Here is a 6,304-nt window from a genome sequence, read left to right on the forward strand (position 1 = left end):
AGGAAACTGTATTTCTTTTCTGAAGTCTTTTGAAAGTCTTCCATCTCCAAAGTCTGCTGAGTTCCAGTTGTATCCCAATCACTCCTTCCCTTGCCTTGTAGACCACCTGTTCTCTTGAAATTGCTAGAAATAAAATGTAGTTTTTTTCAAGGTAAATCTTGCACATGAGTATTTTGGACATGGTAGAGAATAGAGTGATATTTCTAATATTCTGAAAGTTTAAGAGTGTAAATTGCAAAGAATGATTGGCTACACATAGATTCTGGCTCTGTTAAATCTTTTCAATCAGTTTTAAAAAACAAGCTTCTAAAACTTACTGAAAATTTTTACAAATATGGCATAATGAATTGAACTTTTATTTATTTTTAATTACACAATTGATGTTTTCTTTACAAATCTGTATGAAATACTTTTTTACATAAAATAAGTAAGGAAAATCAGAGTGCTACCAAGGGACTTATTTCACTATGGCTCTGCTTACTTAGAGTATAGAGAACTAGATCTTGCTGCAGATAAAAAAAACCCTTAGACTTCAAAGTTAAGCATTAAAATAATCAAGTGAAATAGCTGAAAGTATCATATAGGGAAATGAAGACTTTAACACTTAGCAGGAGGCATTTGAACATGTGTAAAATGTGTAGTCAGAGAACATGTAGCTATGTTCCAATTCAGTACTGGACAAAAAATGGGACCTGGAGGCTCCACAGGCTCTACCACCAGCAATAAACTCCACTTTCAGGCCCCTCAGGGCATCTGTTCACCTCCTTCACTCCAGAGCAGCATGATGCTGCATCACTTTATATTCTACCTTCTTTGTTGGCTTTTCCCCCTAAGACGTTGTACTTTAATTCTGGCATCGTCTCTCTTCTCCAGTCATCAACTTTCCACAGAGTGCATTCTCTGTCTCTTTATCTTAATTAACCTGGTTTTCTGAGAGAAGCGTATCAGCTTCTCAGCTCTTTTTAAGAGAAGTTGCCCACTCTACTGTTCCACCAGAAGCAAAGCATAATATTGACATTCCCTCAGCTCTTTGCTACACTTATTCACCATCTTCAGGCATAAAACATTCCTTCATCGATACCAGTATTACCCAGATAGGCAACAGTAGACCTTTGCCTCAGAGTCCTAGTCATTTTCTTTTCTTCACTTATTAAAACTTTGCCACAGAACTTTTGTTCCTTTGTCCCATCTCAGTCAGTTGGGTGTGCCTCAGAATTAGTAGCATTGCTCCCTATGTGGAGAACCATTAAAGGATGGATCCTGGAAATATTTAGCCCTCTTCACAGGATCCAGTTTCTTCCATAACACACTTGAAAACCTGACTACTATGTCTTCAAAACTGATTGGAGTGACATACAGCAGCTTCCATCTCTGTGGTTTTAATATTTATAATTATACAGGCTGTAAATCAGTTTAAGTATCATTACAATAAAGTTTTGGAAAGTGAAACTGAAACAACTGAAAATAAACATATTAATTGAAGCAAATTATAAAACAATATAGTCTAAATATTTTACTGTAACTGAAAGAATAAATATTTTCAGATTTTAAAAATAATATCCTAAGGGTCTGGAGTGTTAAAATGTCTATTTCTTTTGAGATCACTTTTGACAGTTCATTTTTTTCTAGAAATAAATTCCAATCTTGTTTCTATATTTGTTTGAATGGAGTTGGAAAAAATTCTTTTCTTAAAATCTTTTGAAGTTTTTGTGTATTGCACTTATTCCTTCATTTCAACTCCAAGATTTTTCTTGATAATGCTGATCTTCCACTCTGTATTCCTGCTCTCTCTCTTTTCTTCACTCTCCCTCTCTCTCCCTTTCACTCTTACAAATACTTTCAATCTCTCTTTACTATGAATTTCTTCCTTCAACAAAGGGATTAAATGTTATAAAAACATGATATTCTAATACATGTTTTGATTTGTTCACTACATTCATATGTCTGTGTTCCTTCATACATGCTTACATACATACCATTGTGTAATAACATGTTAAAATTCCATCTTGTTTTGTCCTAGGCAAATAGGAAGCCTAGGACACATCAGGCAATTAAATAACACTTTAATTGCCTTTAATACTAAGTAATGACTTTTGTTGGAGGTAGTCTACTCTTTTCGCACATTAAATATTCTGAGCTCTTTTATCAGCATTATACTGCCTAGGACTTTCCTCGGGGCCACCTGCATTTCTTTGTTCTGGAGACTATGAACAATGGGGTTAAGCAGAGGAGTCAGCACTGTGTAGGTCACAGCCATCAGTGTATCTTCACAGAATGAGTCAGTGTCACTGTTCTTGGGCCTTAAATAGACAAAGCAAGCAAATCCATAGTGCACGGAGACCACGGTAAAGTGAGAGGAGCAAGTTGAGAAGGCCTTTCTTCTCCCTTTGGCAGAAGGCATCTTCACAACTAAGGACACAATGAAGACATAGGAAATCATAATTAAGATAAAGCTACCCACTAACACAAAGGCAGTGAATGCAAGCAGAACCATTTTCTGAAAAAAAGCATAATTACAAGCCAGAGAGGCTACAGGTGCAATATCACAAAAAAAATGCCGAATAGTGTTTGAGTCACAAAAAGACAAGTTGAACACTATGATGACAATGAAGAGAGAAACTAGGAATCCAACCACAGCAGAGGCCATCATGAGCTGAAAGCAGACCTTCAGTGTCATCAGCATGGGATAACTCAGTGGGTTGTGGATAGCGGTGTACCAGTCATAGGATATGGCAGCCAAGATGAAGCAGTTATTGATTTATAAACCAAAGAAGAAAAACATCTGCATGGCACACTCAGGAAGGGAAATGGTCTTGCTATTTGATATTAAGTCTGCTAACATTTGAGGGATGATTACCACAGTGGTACAGGTTTCTGAAAAGGAGAGGCCAAAGAGGAAAAAGTACATGCGGGTGTGAAGGTTGTGATTGAGCTTGATGGCCATCACTATGGACACGATTGAGAATAGGATCATCACATGGGAAGAGAAAATCACCACAAAGAGAGGAGTCTGCACTTCTGGGACACAGGCATACCCCCACAGAATGACTGTGTTCACTGTGATGTGATTGTTTATTCTTTTGTGGCAGTATTTTATCCATCCTACCCTCAGTTATATATGTGTTTGAGGTCAAGAATCTGATGGATTATGAAGTGTGTCTACATCAGCCCCTGGGCAAGGGCTACACAAGTCTTAATAATAGAGCCTAAATAAAGGGAATTAAGGGAATTTGGCTGAATTCAATGTCAAGACCAAGAGTAATGAGAAAAAATTTGTATTATGTGAACTTACAAATGATATATTGGGTTCACCTATCCTATGGAAGCTCACTAATTTGGGACCCCTTTATGTCTTCTACAGTCAAAATCTGCATCAGAGACGAAGATACCAAAAATGTGCTTACGTTCTCACCCCAGGAATATCATGAGAAACACCTGTAAAATGTTTATGTGACTTACAGCTGTTATACAGAAATGCTCTACACTGTGGACTAATTTTACAAATTTTTAAAAAGCAGATGCAGACAGAATGTCTTCTGATTCCATAACAGTTGAATGGGAGTTAAGGAAAATTCTTCTGCATGATTTCCAAATACTCTTTCATGTCATCTTGAATGCAGTGTCTATGTGGCTAACCCTGAGTAGATCTGATAAGTGAATTTGCCATGTTCATTTTTACTGGATTCTAATTAACAACCATCAGAGAAGCCTGGATGATCTTCAATAACTGTCTCCCATGCAGGTGTGGCATGAAGTCAAGAGCACTGTGGACAGATTATCCCACTCCTGGATGGCATGGTTGTATCATGTGGTGGTGAATTCTTCAGCTTTCAGAAAATTCTAAAATGTTTTCTCACTGATGTTCTGGTGGAAATGGCTGCTTTGCAGTATAGCTGGGATAACTTGATTTCATTATATGCAGTTACATTTGTATTTCCATTGGTTCTTAGAATATTCACACTGTGTGAGATGACAACCTGAAAGCGATGACTAATTTCCGTATAGTAAAGTTTGATTTAAAGCAGTTTTCAAAGAAGGAAAAGAAAACAGTACCAAGACATACTTGTGGAAAAGGACTTGGAGAAAGAAAGATGTACTGGAAAGTATTCAGAAGAATATATAAAGCTTCAAGTTTAAAGATAAAAAATAAATACTATTAATTGACTAGCTTATGTATTATGTACTGAATTTCTGAGAGCATATGAAGAGGAAAATTAGGTAACCAGTATTTATTCAACCTCTAAAATGTGCTGGTCCATTTGTTGTGGGTTTTTTTCTTAAATTTTTTTATTGGTACATTTTAGGTATACAACACAATTACATTTCTCACTGGGAACTTGTACCTTTACTTGATGCATCTTGGTTCTTATTTTTTCCCCATTCCTAGCCCTCTCTTCACCCCCTCCACCCTTCCCTGTTTACAAAGACTTTATTTCCATTTTTTCCATTTCTCACCTTTTTTCCTTTCCCTTCTTTCCTTTCCTCTGGCCCTCCCACTAACCCTACCCCTTTGGACCTTTTCTTCCTATTTTGCATTATTGATAATTCATTCAAATCATTGGTACATTTTAGGTATACAATATAATGACATTCATCATTGGAAAGTTGCACCTTTACATAATCTCTCTTGGTTCTTATTTTTCGTCCTTCCTCAGCCCTCCCTTCAACTTCTCCATTACTCCCTGTTTACAAAGATTTTGTTCCTATTTTTCATCGCTTCTCGGCCTTTTGGGTAAAATCAAGTGTTGTTCCTATTTTTCCATTTTCTCACTTGATGTGTTTGACAGAATTCTCACTAGGAATACCGTTTTAATCTTTCTGATTTCATTCATAAATTCACCTGTGTTTACATCTGGTTGGTTTATGATGATATTTTAGTGCATCCAATTCCATAGTAGTCAGGACAGAGGGCTATGTTAGCATTTAGTACACCCCATCTGCCACCAATCTGGTAAGTATAAGTAGGTCAGGACAATTCAATAAATTGATGTAGTTCTGTCTTCCTCAGGAAGCTTATATGGCTTTTTCTTAGGTGCACTCATTCTTCCAAAATATATAGTTTATTTAGCATTTACTTAATTTGGTTATATAGTAAAGAGTATTGTCTGCCTCTCTCAGTACATATGTAATATGAGTTTTATACATATCATTTAATACTACTTGTTTAAATGAATTTAAAGTTTCCCACTCCATCAAGAACAAATGAAAGACAAAACGAAAAACCAGCAACGGAAACAAAAAATGCTACAAATAGTAAGAATGGTCTTGCAACAGAGGTAAGAAATTTATTCAGTGGTGTAGATGATATTTTATTTTCTATGGCATCATTGACATAACTAGATCTCTACTAGGAATATAATGGAATCTTAGGAGAAACTTCTCAAGAGTTCCATATTTAGAAGAAATTGCTCATGTTTGCTCTAAATTTTGACAGACCTTTCCAGGAGGAGAAAATCCACATTTAGAAGAAAATTGTCATATCTAGATATTGAATCTCTCAATGTGATTATGGTCCATCTTATTTCCATTTCTATTGTTGATAATTTTTTCATATACTCAAAGTACTAGTGATTAGGAATACGTCAGCATAACATTATTCCCATTACTTCCTGTCAAATGTTGAGGAACAAAGTTGGAAGGAAATGTTTTCAACCTAGAATCTTGTCATACATTCACTCTTCTTGGGCTCTTCCAGTTCTGTAGGCTGAAAGGGACATAATCAATTTATTTCCCTGAAAATTCCTCTTTACAGTTTTAGCAAGGTCCTTTTCAGACAAAAAATATTCTTTCATATAATTCTAGTTTGACAATTTTCTTTGAGACAGCAGAGTGACCTGTAGAAATTTTAGGCTGTTTCTTGATTTCAGCCATGTTGCAGACAGTTTTGACCCCTTATCATAAGCAAAGTAAGGAGGCTTTTAACCAATCTACTTCCCAAGGATCAATCAAATGCACAGCCAACCTGGAACTACATTCTCCACTACCCTGAACTGAATGACTATTCTGACAGCTATGACTAATCCTTGGCTATGAGGCAAAATTCAATGTTAGAAAAAGTATGCCTGCTTAATACTCAGTCTTTGGAAAAACCACAAAGTGTCGAAAACTACACTTAACTTTTCCAACAAAATCATTATAAAACTTTGATTAAGATTTTTATAGTATTTGGAAGAGTTATTATTTTAATTATATGGAAAGGATATGTCTTATTGATTTGCAAGTGATAGGAAAGGTATAAAATCTACATATATTAGACGTTCATGATTTTCAAGTTGTAAATTTCAAGTCAGTTCTCTAGGTTTGA

The 6,304-nt window shown here is 35.8% G+C and overlaps 1 pseudogene; it reads right to left on the reverse strand.

Annotated features, from left to right (window-relative positions):
- Positions 1-2,107: 2,107 nt before the first annotated feature.
- On the reverse strand, positions 2,108-5,871 carry LOC147828009 (olfactory receptor 10J4-like; annotated as a pseudogene).
- Between the last annotated feature and the right edge of the window lie 433 nt (positions 5,872-6,304).

Source organism: Heterocephalus glaber, unplaced genomic scaffold (genome assembly GCF_053883595.1).
Source record: "Heterocephalus glaber isolate CG9 unplaced genomic scaffold, H.glaber_assembly_v1.0 deba00001428, whole genome shotgun sequence".
Taxonomy (NCBI): domain Eukaryota; kingdom Metazoa; phylum Chordata; class Mammalia; order Rodentia; family Bathyergidae; genus Heterocephalus; species Heterocephalus glaber.